The following is a 14,085-nucleotide window of genomic DNA, read 5'->3' on the forward strand; positions in this document are numbered from 1 at the left end:
GACTGGGATACTCTCCGGGCATACAATGGCGCCGCGAGGATTGAGTGAAGACCTGCAGGGCTACGGTGAGTGACCTTGTGTACACTGTTACTCGCCTCCTTATTGGATATGTGATATAGTAAGAAAGAGGGAACCCCGACATTGGCGACCTTGCCAGGATAAAGTACTACGATATCTTGTATACTGTTACTCGCCCCTCATCACGCGTTGACGGCACGTGTACACCCCGACATTGGCAACCTTGCCAGGATTACGATCAAGATAAAGGTTGCAATTGTGGTACTTTGCAGTGATGTTAGGTATCAGGTACAGGTTATCACTCATAGCACAAGATGGAGGATGATAAGGTAGCAAGGTTCATTGACACTAGAGACGAGCAGGTGCTGGAGGAGTGCACCAAGGCACAGCTGCAATTGATAGCTGACCACTTTAAGATAAAATTGAGATCTTCCAAAGTGGGAGAGAGAAGACTGGAGATCATGGCACAGCTCAGGGCACGAGATGAAGCCTTGGGGGAGGAATGGCCACAAACACCTGCCAGTATGGGAGAACACTTGAGCATTGGTGGAAGCAGCAGGGGATCCAGCGGCAGCAGGCGCAGTGCCAAGCTGGAGATATTGAAGCTGCAGCTGGAAGGACAGCTGAAACGAGAAGAACGAGTGGCACGGCTGCGCAAAGAAGAGCGAGAAGCAGAAGCACTGCTGAGGAGAGAAGAAGCGCAACTGAAACGTGAGGAGCGGGAAGCACAGCTGAAGCATGAAGAGTGAGAGGCACAGCTGCGCAAGGAAGAGCGTGAAGAGTGAGAGGCACAGCTGCGCAAGGAAGAGCGTGAACATGAGGCACAGCTGAGACTTGAGGAGCGCGAGCTAGAAGCTAGGCTGAAACAACAAGAGGTAGAAGCTAACAAAGAGGTTGAGCTGAAGCGAGCTGAGCTAGGGCTAGCTCCACCTGCTCCGCCTCAGCAGGAAGACCGCCGAGTGAGGGAGCGAGATTTGCCGGTCTTTGTACCAAACGAAGCTGAAGGTTTCTTCGACCACTTTGAGAGAGTCACTACTTTGAAGAAGTGGCCGAGGGCGGAGTGGGCGGAGCTGGTACAAAGTAGGCTCACTGGTGTAGCTCGCGAAGCCTACAACATGCTCGACCTCAGGGAGTGCACCAACTACGATGCTGTAAAGAGAGCTGTGCTCCATTCTTTCAAGCTAACGCCGGAATGTTACAGGAAGAGATTCAGGGAATGTACCCGTTCGCCAGGAAAATCTTATGCAGAGACGGCGAGGAACATGGAGAGAAAGTTCCGGAAGTGGCTGGAGTCTGAAGGAGCGAAGTCGGCTGAGGATGTCAAGAGGCTTATGGTCATGGAAAAGTTTATATCCGTGCTCTCTCCTGATATCAGGGTTAGAGTAAAGGAGGCAGACATTATGTACCTGAGGGCCGCGGCCGACAGAGTTGATATGCTGGAAGAAGCCCTGTGACCACGTCGAGAGGGACAGCACCGACCGCCAATATACTCCGGATATGGGAGAAGTTATAGAAGGACGGACGGATGGAGGATGGGAGCGAGTTCTCCCAAGTCCCACCTGCGAGTGGAGACAGCAGAGGCTCAAAGAGTGCTGTGGAGCCGGTAAAGAAGTCCCAAGCTGAGAGCTCAAGAGTTGTTGCTGAGACGCAGGAGTCGACGGATGGCGCGCGGAAGATCCACAGAAGAAGGATCCGCTGCTACCACTGCGGAGTACTTGGACACGTCGCGCGGGAATGCAGACGCCCTAAGCAGCAGGGGAACGTTGCCTTCGTGAGGGTCGAGGACCAGATGGCAGAGAGGATGCGGGATGAACCCGTACTGAGTGGGGAGAAAAGAATTCACCCATTCGTGTGTGAGGGAACCGTAAGGATGGGGGACGCAGACCCCATCCCGGTGAAAATATTGAGAGACACTAGGGCAGATTTTACCCTGGTGAGCAAAACCCTGTTCCCCGAGGGTTACGAGAGTACCAGTGTGGGGGTGGCAAGTGTGACCACTGTGGGAGGCCCAGTGCGGATGCCCCTACACAAGGTGACTCTGAATTCTGATTATGGTTGCCAGACCCTTGTGGCAGGGGTCTGTGCATCAATGCCCAAGATGGAGGCACAAGTCATCCTGGGAAATGACGCATGTGGAGGATGTGTCCTCCCTAACCTCGTGAAGGACGAGGAGTGCTTGGAGCACTATAAGGAGAAAGGCGGAGTGTTAGACGCCTGTGGGGACGAGAAGGAATCACCACGGTGGCGTTCCCTGTATGCGCTGTGATTCCGAGGGGGTGCGACGAACACGGAGGGAGTGGATCTGATAGGGCTGACGAGGAGACGTCCGACAGCCTGGGAATCGATCACCTCTTCATGGAACCCGGAGAACGAGTGGAGGGCGAAGGCAGCCCGGATGGTGAGTTACAGGTGACAATCACCAGTTCTCTTGGGGTGGACCGCACTCGTTTTGGGGAGTTGCAGCAGATAGAGTTCCTCGAATTGATTCATGAGGCCAAAGGAGGAAGTGTTGGTCCTGAGAGGGCCACTCATTTCTACATACAGGACGGCATGCTGATGAGACAGTGGAGGCCTGTGAGGATGGAGGCCGGAGAAGAATCTGTAGGTACGAGACACCAGGTAGTGTTGCCGTCCCAGTGCAGAGCGGCAGTGTTGGATCTGTCGCACTCTGTGGACTCTGCAGGTCACCTGGGGGTGACCAAGACGCTGCGTAAGATCAGGGATCATTTCTACTGGCCAGGTATGGACTCCGATGTGAAGCGTTATTGTAAGACGTGCTTACCTTGCCAGAGGGCAGGGAAGAGCCAACCCGCAATACTAAAGGCCCCGTTGGTCCCTGTTCATGCGTTTGGGCCTGCATTCGAGCGTCTGTTGGTCGACGGAGTGGGACCGTTGCCGCTGACGAAACGAGGAAATACCTACCTGATGACGATCATGTGTGCGTCAACCAGATTTCCGGAAGCTGTCCCGATGCGACGTTTGACGTCGAGAGGAGTAGCCGGGCAGCTGCAACGATTTTTCTCTTGGGTGGGAATGCCCAGAGAAATTCAGACGGACTGTGTAAGTATATTCCAGTCCAAATGGTTCAGGCAGACCGTGACAAGTTGGGGAGTGACTCAGATTCGGTCGTCGCCCTACCGACCGCAGTCGCAAGGGGCGATCGAAAGGTTTCACTCCACCTTGAAGACCGTTCTGAGAGTGTTCTGCGCAGAGCAGGGAGCTCAGTGGGATGAGGCAGTATACCCTGCGTTGTTTGCCATACGTAACGCAGTGGTAGAATCGTTAGGTTTCTCACCTTTCCAGCTGGTGTATGGACATGAGGTGCGAAGTCCTCTGTCCATGCTGAGGGAACAATGGACACCAGGAGTGACCGTGGGAACTGTCAATGAGTACGTTCAAAAGTTCAAGGAGCGTCTCACTTTGGCAAAGGAACTAGCAGGAAAACATCTGAAGTAGGTGCAGTGTAAGATGTCGGAATGGTATGACCTGACGGCTACGCCGAGAAAATTCCAGGTTGGGTCCCAGGTGATGGTATTGCTGCCGGGTAAGAGTAGAGTGACCGAATCACGATTCGAGGGACCGTACCAGGTGCTACGGCGGTTGGGTCCTGTAACGTATGAAATCGGTAAGCCGGACAGACCCCGCAAGAAACAGGTATGTCATGTCGACCGCCTGAAGCCTTTCTTCCCTGAGGAAGGAGGAGCCGCCGAGCTGGATGGGACGATGACTCGAGAATCCAAGCAGAAGATGATTTTGTGCATGCAAGTGGATCAGGAACTTCCAGAGGAGGAAGGAAAGTGGTCCAGGGCGGACGGCACCCGTCTCACCAATTCGGAGAGTTTGGCGAAGATCGAGGACAAGCTACAACACCTGGAAGGGCAACAGAGCATGGACCTGTCGAACCTGTTAAGGAAGAATGCCTCTCTCTTCACCGACGTGCCCCGACGTCTCAAGAGTGTAACGCACGAGATGGAGGTGAGGGGACGCCAGGCCTGTCAAGCAGAGCGCGTATAGGGTAAGCCCGGAGAAGCGAGAGCTGATGAGGAAGGAGGTGGAGTATCTCTTTGAGAACGACCTTGCAGAGCCTAGCAACAGTGAGTGGAGTTCCCCATGCTTGTTAGTGAAGAAAAGCGATGGTACATTCCGCTTTTGTTCAGACTACAGAAAGGTGAACTCCATTACTGTGGCAGATTCCCACCCCATGCCAAGGGTGAGCGATTGCATCGACCAGGTGGGCAGTGCAAGATATGTATCCAAGGTTGATCTGCTCAAGGGGTACTACCAAATCTCTTCGACTCCCGAGGCCAGGAAAATATCAGCTTTCGTAACACCTGACAGGCTGTAGCAATACAAGGTGTTACCCTTCGGAATGAAAAACAGCGGTAGCTGTTTCCAGCGCATGATGAATGAGTTGCTAAGGGGAGCCGAAGGCTGCACAGTATACATCGATGACATCGTCGTGTACGCCGACGATTGGAAGACCCCCCCTTGGAAAGGCTCAAAGAATTGTTCGGAAGGCTAGAGGAGGTTAACTTAACTGTAAACTTAGCCAAAAGCGAGTTTGGGAAGGCCCACTTGGAGTACCTAGGCTTCGTCATCGGCCAAGGAGAAGTAACCTCTGTAGATCATAAAGTTTCAGCCATTAGGGAATACCCCGTGCCCAGGACACGTAAAGAGTTGTTAAGGTATCTCGGGATGATAGGATACTATCGTGGGTTCTGCAAGAACTTTTCCACGGTCGTGCATCCCCTGACCGAGCTACTCTCCAAGAATGTGTGATGGACATGGGGAGAGGCCTGCCAGGAGTCTTTTGAGAAGACCAAGAAACTGTTGACGGAGGCCCCAGTATTGATATCCCCAGATTTCTCAGCCAGATTCATCCTGTACGTGGACGCCAGCGACGATGGGATAGGGGCCATGTTGGCTCAAGAGAGGAGTGAGGTGCATAGGCCGGTAGTTTTCTACTCTAAGAAGTTTGTGAAATACCAGCGGGCCTATAGTACCGTCGAGAAGGAGGCTTTGGCGTTAGTAATGGCCCTGAAGCATTTCGACGTGTACGTGGGAGGAGGGGCGAGACCTGTTCTTGTGTTCACAGATCACAACCCTCTAACCTTTTTGTACAAAATGAGGAACTCCAACCAGCGACTGACGAGATGGGCATTACTACTGCAGGAATACTGGCTGGATATCAAGCACATCAGAGGGAAGGACAACGTAGTTGCAGATGCCCTGTCTCGCGTACACTAACCAGACATGATTCTTATTTTAAGGGGGAGGGGTATGTGTGGGTGTTTCCCCCCCTTATATTTCTCCCACGCCTGCTGTAAGAGTCATGTCCACTTTACCCGAGCGTTCTCTACGTCGCGGGCATCAGTTTGATATATGTGGGAGAGTGTAGTGTTCTTGTGTTGGCGAGAAAATCGTAAAAGAAAAGTATTTTGGCCTGTGGTATAGGCCCTTTAGGAAGCAAATATGGCGCTGGCCCCTCCGTTTTGCCGCCAAAACTGTGTGACGTCAGTGGCACCAGATTGGTCACCGACAGCGACATGGCACAGGGAGCCAATCAAAACCTCCCCTGGCAAGTACGATGTCACGAAGGAAGGGGGGTCCGGTCATCGCGCCGCGGTGGCGCCATCAGTCTGACACGACATGTCAAGGTGGACAAATGTGTGAAGGTTGATCCAGTCAATCTGACAGTAGTACTCCGCTCCCGTGGATCTTACGCGTCACCCGTAGCGTAGTCTGCAAGTACGCCGGGAGGTCTTCCTTTATTCCATGTGTGGACCGAAGAGGGAATTGACGAAATATTGAGCATCAAGTGCTCCAGGGTCGGGTGCTGTGCAGGTGAAGTCTAGGCAGTGTCGTCTGGGACGTCTGATAGCTTCACAGTGACGACGTAGCGGCTGGGCCAATCCACCGGGGAGCAGTGAAAGAAGAAACTAATTGGGAATCCGAACGACTGCAGCCGAGAAGTAGGTTGGCAGCCGTAGTTGGGAGGAGAAGTCGACGGCCGGGAGACTGACTCCAACCCTCAAGACATTGAGGAGGAACACGGACCTGCGGAGGACAGAACACGGAGACGATGCATTTATTTTGGGATGTTGATTGGGTTCCTGGAGGACACATCAGTGTGTGTGTGGGGGCGTTCCCTACACTCCCTACACGAGGCGAGAGCCTGGACCAGGAGCTACAATTCAACTCTCACCGGAGGATAGGTGGAAGTAGGTGATTCTAGTTTCCCTCCCAATTCCCCTTTAGTCAGCTATATATTTAGACAGAGTATCTTTCATGTCATGAGCAACTCTCACCTAGGTCTATGTCACAGTAAGGCACAGTTGTGCAGAGTTAGGCTGTATAGAGAGCTCTCACGATATTTCTATATAAGTGGTGTGTACAGGCACCTGGAATGATTGGTGAATTTACTGTGTTGATCATTTCTTTCATGTGACTTTGATATGATAACTTAGAGAGAGAATATATATATATAAGTGTACCAGTTATTGGTGTTAGGCTATGTGCCCAGTATTTATATTATTACTATTATTGATATCTATGAAATATCTATATATATACATGCTTGTGTGTTGAATAATTTTTCATGTGTGCAGTGATCAATTGAATATTCGCCTACGAAAGGAATTACTGAGAACTCCAGTATTATATCTTGTTGCATTCGTTATCATTATATGAAGTACAGTGTGTTACGCCATGATAGTGAATTATTATGTTCATTAATATAGAAATGTTTGATTGAGCTCAAGATCAGTGCAGTGACTAATTTGCGTTCTATTGCCATTGTCGCAAAGATACTGTTGCTTGAACATTTAGTGATTCTTGAGAATTTAAAGAAACAGGCGCCTAACGCCAACAAACAAGTGCACTAAGAGATCACGCAGTGAGGGGGGAGTCGCCGAGCTGATTTTGACGTTGACGTGAGGGGGAGCACTGCCGTCTTGGTGTGTTGCTGATTATATGTGGAGAACGAGCGACTTTAGCATGTACTAGCTGTTTGCTTCTTGATATAAGAATATGATATCTTGAGTTTTAAGTAAAATACCAAAATACCTTCGCGTTTGTATCATCCCCTCCATATTTCTTGTGGCTATATAATACTTGAAAGGAGATAGAGTGATAGAAATAAATACCTGCCTGATATCTGATCCATTGAGTGTGCTTTTGCCACTTTTACCACAATTCCACAATACCACTGACGTGTTACTGGACATGGGAAACACCAGTTGGCGACCTTTTGGTTAGTAGTAGAGCCCTTGTCGGGGCGGGCACACAGTTGAGAGTGCAAACTGTGTTCTCACTCATCTCTGGCTAAAGAGGCCAGCTGGGGATCGACTGGGATACTCTCCAGGCGTACAGTGGCGCCGCGAGGATTGAGTGAAGACCCGCAGGGCTACGGTGAGTGACCTTGTGTGCACTGTTACTCGCCTCCTTATCGGATATGTGATATAGTAAGAAAGTGGGAACCCCGACATTGGCGACCTTGCCAGGATAAAGTACTAGGATATCTTGAATACTGTTACTCGCCTCTCATCATGCGTTGACGGCACGTGTACACCCCGATAATATATATATATATATATATATATATATATATAGGGGGGTACCACCACTGGTGCATTTATAGGGACCCACAGCCTCAGAGAAGGGAACACAGAGCACTCAGGGAAAAACTTGACATTTAACTCTGAATACGAAAGAGTGTTCACTTCTCCTACCACCCCCTTTTTTTTTTTTTATTTATTATGATGTACACTTTATTATGCAAGGTTATACAGTTACATATCTGATTTTATACAAAAATATATATATATATATATATATATATATATATATATGTGTGTGTATATCACGAAACTAAACACGTGATTTAAAAATGTGACAATGTCAGACCACGGAGGAAAAATGAAACAGGAATTTCCTTAAGTACTTTCGTATATTAATACATCTTCAGAAGGAGTGAATATGTATTCACTCCTTCTGAAGATGTATTAATATACGAAAGTACTTAAGGAAATTCCTGTTTCATTTTTCCTCCGTGGTCTGACATTGTCATATATATATATATATATATATATATATATATATATATATATATATATATATATATATATATATATATATATATATGTCGTACCTAGTAGCCAGAACGTACTTCTCAGCCTACTATGCAAGGCCCGATTTGCCTAATAAGCCAAGTTTTCATAAATGAATTGTTTTTCGACTACCTAACCTACCTAACCTAACCTAACCTACCTTTTTCGGCTACCTAACATAACCTAACCTATAAAGAAAGGTTAGGTTAGGTTAGGTAGGGTTGGTTAGGTTCGGTCATATATCTACGTTAATTTTAACTCCAATAAAAAAAAATTGACCTCATACATAGTGAAATGGGTAGCTTTATCATTTCATAAGAAAAAAATTAGAGAAAATATAATAATTCAGGAAAACTTGGCTTATTAGGCAAATCGGGCCTTGCATAGTAGGCTGAGAAGTGCGTTCTGGCTACTAGGTACGACATATATATATATATATATATATATATATATATATATATATATATATATATATATATATATATATATATATATATATATATATATATATATATATATATATATATATATATATATATATATATATATATATATATGACATCAGAGAGAACATGTGTTTACCTTCGATAACATATGTTTAATAGGCGATTACATTTGTTTGTATGTTTCGCATAAATTATGCTTCCTTCATTCATTTACTATCGACACTTACACAACTTTAACATATCCATATACATCACATCACTCCAGAACTGAAACTAAACTAACAAACATGCTCATAAATTTGACCCGCATAACAGATCTGGACCATGCGGGTACAGGTCACTTTCACAAAAGAAGGAAACACTGGAATTTCTGTCCGCTAGAGGGATTCTTAGTGTTTATAAAAGATAAGATCAGTGCCCATAAGACAGTAATCAGGAGACGTAGTTGGTCAGCTGAGGGAGCGTCCTCCGTGGCTTCCCCGGACCCACGTTTCAGCCTAAAGTAGGCAAGACCTCTCCTTTTATCGTTCTGTTAGTTAAGTTTTTACATATATATTCGCTTGTTTCTTATTTTTTTATTTTTCGCAAAAGAACGACTCTTTTTTTGAATTTTGAATTTTTTAAACAAATTGAAGGGAAAGCTGAAGATAAAATTAATATATTTGTGACTCTTGAATGTTGTAAAATTTAAAACACTGTTGCTTAAGGATGACTAACTCTTGTTAATCTATTTAAATCAAAGAAATGGGTACAAGTGAACCAGGAAAATCAGTGTAAATCATGATCATTCATAAGTACAAGCCCTGATCTGTCTTGAGTACAAGCCATGATCAGTCTTGTGTACAAGCCATGATCTGTCTTGAGTACAAGCCCTGATCTGTCTTGAGTACAAGCCATGATCAGTCTTGTGTACAAGCCATGATCTGTCTTGAGTACAAGCCATGATCTGTCTTGAGTACAAGCCATGATGAGTATTGTGTACAATCTATGATCAGTCTTGAGTACAAGCCATGATCAGTCTTGAGTACAAGCTCTGACCAGTCATGAGTACAAGCCATGATCTGTCTTCAGTAAAATCTATGATCAGTCATGAGTACACGCCATGATCGGTCTTCAGAACAATCTATAATCAGTCTTGTGTACAAGCCATGATTTACCTTGAGAACAATGTATGATCAGTTTTAAGTACACGCCATGATCAATCTTCAGTACAAGCCATGATCTGTATATAGTTCAAGTCATGATCTGTCTTGAGTACAAGCCATGATCAGTCTTGAGTACAAGCTCTGATCAGTCTTGAGTACAAGCCATGATCTGTCATCAGTAAAATCTATGAACAGTCTTGAGTACAAACCATGATCAGTCTTGAATACACGCCATAATCAGTAGGGAACACTGACCCATGAGATTTATTTATGTAGCAATTTATATTAATGAATTCTAATTTATAATTTATGTTTAATTTATACAGCAATTTACTTCTTACGTTAGTTTATTTATTCCGATAGCGGACTGCATAATGTTTATTCTCACAAATCGTTTCCTAAGTAAGTTGGGGTTGGTTTAAATTATATTTTCTATCAATCGAAATTATTGATTGGTAGCCATTCACTACAATGTTACTAGGTGTTAAGATTACAAATGATTAGTAACATAAATTAACATAAATACAGCTCTTCTGTATAGTTTATTATGGCATGGACAACCCGATATGAACACGGATGAACATGCCAACCGATACTCCTCGTGGGTGAGGCTAGCGTCATCACATGTTACTTGTTATACAAAGTAATTATTATTAATTCTTCTTTCCCTTCAATTTCACCTGTCACAAGGTGCACGGTAATGTGCAAGGTAATGAAACTGAGCGGTGGAAACAGAAGGCCAGACACAGGATTCCGAATACGAGATGAAGTACTTCATGAAACAGACAGAGAGATAGATCTAGGAGTTGACATCACACAAAACCTGTCTCCTGAAGCCCACATAAAGAGAATTACATCTGCGGCATACGCGAGGCTGGCTAACATCAGAACTGCCTTCACGAACCTGTGTAAGGAATCATTCAGAACCTTGTATACTGAATATGTAAGACCAATTCTGGAGTATGTGGCCCCAGCATGGAGCCCGTACCTTGTCAAGCACAATACGAAGCTGGAAAAAGTTCAGAGATATGTCACTAGGGCCAGCACGACACTGGAAGACAGAAGAGTAAGGGGAGACATAATCACCAACTACAAAATTCTCGGAGGAATTGACAGGGTTGATAAGGCTCAACTGTGTAACTCGGGTGGTACACGAACAAGGTGACACAAGTGGAAATTGGGTATCCAAATGAGCCACAGGGACGTGGCTTACGGGTCGTAGTCCTAATAACCAGGGTTCCATTCCAGGTTGTGGCGGAAAAATGGTCAGAGTTTATTTCACTGTAATGCCCTTATTCACCAAGCAGTAAATAGGGACCTATTAGTTAGACAGCATATACGGGCCGCTTCCTGGGTGTGTGTGTGTGTACTCACCTAGTTGTACTCACCTAGTTGTACTTGCGGGGGTTGAGCTCTGGCTCTTTGGTCCCGCCTCTCAACTGTCAATCAACAGGTGAACAGGTTCCTGAGCCTATTGGGCTCTATCATATCTACACTTAAAACTGTGTATGGAGTCAGCCTCCACCACATCACTTCCTAATGCATTCCATTTGTCAACCACTCTGACACTAAAAGAGTTCTTTCTAATATCTCTGTGGCTCATTTGGGCACTCAGTTTCCACCTGTGTCCCCTAGTGCGTGTGCCCCTTGTGTTAAACAGCCTGTCTTTATCAACCCTGTCGATTCCCTTGAGGATCTTGAATGTGGTGATCATGTCCCCCCTAACTCTTCTGTCTTCCAACGAAGTGAGGTTTAATTCCCGTAGTCTCTCCTCGTATCTCATACCTCTCAGCTCGGGTACTAGTCTGGTGGCAAACCTTTGAACCTTTTCCATTTTAGTCTTATGCTTGACTAGATATGGACTCCATGCTGGTGCCGCATACTCCAGGATTGGTCTGACATATGTGGTATATAATGTTCTGAAAGATTCCTTACACAAGTTTCTAAAGGCCGTTCTTATGTTAGCCAACCTGGCATATGCTGCTGCTGTTATCCTCTTGATATGAGCTTCAGGGGACAGGTCTGGCGTGATATCAACCCCCAGGTCTTTCTCTCTCTCGGACTCTCGAAGTATTTCATCTCCCAAGTGATACCTTGTATCTGGTCTCCTGCTTCCTACCCCTATCTTCATTACATTACATTTGCTTGGATTAAACTCTAACAGCCATTTGTTCGACCATTCCTGCAGCTTGTCCAGGTCTTCTTGAAGCCTCAAGCTGTCCTCCTCTGTCTTAATCCTTCTCATAATTTTGGCGTCGTCAGCAAACATTGAGAGGAATGAGTCTATACCCTCTGGAAGATCATTTACGTATATCAGAAACAGGATAGGTCCAAGTACAGAGCCCTGTGGGACTCCACTGGTGACTTCACGCCAGTCTGAGGTCTCACCCCTCACTGTAACTCTCTGCTTCCTATTGTTTAAGTACTCCCTTATCCACTGGAGCGCCCTACCAGTTACTCCTGCCTGTTTCTCTAGCTTATGCATCAACCTTTTATGGGGTACTGTGTCAAAGGCTTTCCGACAGTCCAAAAAATGCAGTCCGCCCATCCTTCTCTTTCTTGTTTAATCTTTGTCACCTGATCGGAGAATTCTATCAATCCTGTAAGGCAAGATTTACCCTCCCAAGATTTAAGATTTAAGTGTGTGTGTATGTGTGTGTGTGTGTGTGTGTGTGTGTGTGTGTGTGTGTGTGTGTGTGTGTGTGTGTGTGTGTGTGTGTGTGTGTGTGTGTGTGTGTGTGTGTGTGTGTGTGTGTGTGTGTGTGTGTGTGTGTGTGTGTGTGTGTGTGTGTGTGTGTGTGTGTGTATGTGTACTCACCTATATGTGCTTGCAGGATCGAGCATTGACTCTTGGATCGTGTGTGTGTGTGTGTGTGTGTGTGTGTGTATGTGCGAGTGTTGAAGAAAAATATATTTAGTAGATATAATAGACGAAAAATGGTTTGGTTAGAAGGGCGGGGTCTATTAGCTAATAGCTCGATTCTGCAGACACAAATAGTAAATAGCCAACGTCAAACATGAGACAAGCCCATGACATTACTCTAACAAGAGAAATGTTGAACAAGAATACTTGCATAATAGACAAAACCCAAGATTCAAGAAGATTACAAATCCTTGAGGCAATTCACATAAGAATAGAGCGACCTACCATGAACACCCAAATCACGGAACTATTTACTCTACCCACCATGAGAGTAAGGACAAGACAAGAACATATCGATGCCAACACAGAAGACAATGTCCAACATAACAGGCCAATTACACTGGATTAATCTTTGTGTTTAGATAGGAGATGCCTCGTATGGGCCAATAAGCCTTCTGCAGCCCCTATGTTTATCCCTTATGTATCCCCCCATGTTTTCAACCTTCATTGTATTATCACCTGACCTAATGCGGGTATAAAATCAACTAGTATTGTAAGATCTGTTCACTTGAGAATGAACCATGGAGGTTCGAAACGTCGTGCAAATTATACAAATAAGTGTAATACACTCTATAGTAAATCACTTCTTTTCTTCACCTTAAAAGTACGAAAATGAGTTTTGGAGAACTCCTATTTCAATTAAGCCCTGATGCTAAGAAAATAGTTAGAGGGATAGAAGCCCTAAACCAGAAAATAATAAATACAGAATATGCGGTCATATTCAGTGAACCATGTTTGAAAGAAAACCTGCTGCCAGTATACACCAATATATATATATATATATATATATATATATATATATATATATATATATATATATATATATATATATATATATATATATATATATATATATATATATATATATATATGTATATATATATATATGTATATATATATATATTGTGACGGGTTGTGGTATCGCAGCTATACTGAACCAAGATGGTATGGCTCTCCCGCACATAATGAAACAAAAAATGCTGCTATTGGCCTTGCAGTGTGTAAGTCGCAGGTGGAAACAAATAAAAATCATCAAATAAATAGTTAAACAATTTACTGAAATATTAATGAACATAAATGCCCCTGAAAATACTTGACTATCATGTAATGCAAACGTGAACAAGTTAGTGTGATCTTAAATGTAAAAAATAAACTACAGTATAAGAGCAATGAATAAAAGCATAAAGATATACTGGTGTACGGAAGACAGCTACCATACCACCATGGCATCAATCACACGACGTTAGCTGAAGGCGGACGACGGGTGAGAGACAAGAAGGTGATCCTAGAGCACTAAGGGAGAGACTGGCTCTCCAGGGTTGTTGTTGTTGTTAAAGATTCGATACCTGGAACAAAAAGTTCCAAGTAACACGGGCTATGGTGAGCCCGTAGATGAGGCAGCGTCCTTTATATAGTCCGGCGGTGAGGACTCATCCAGTGTCAAC

Source organism: Procambarus clarkii, chromosome 11 (assembly GCF_040958095.1).
Source record: "Procambarus clarkii isolate CNS0578487 chromosome 11, FALCON_Pclarkii_2.0, whole genome shotgun sequence".
NCBI classification, from domain to species: Eukaryota; Metazoa; Arthropoda; class Malacostraca; order Decapoda; family Cambaridae; genus Procambarus; species Procambarus clarkii.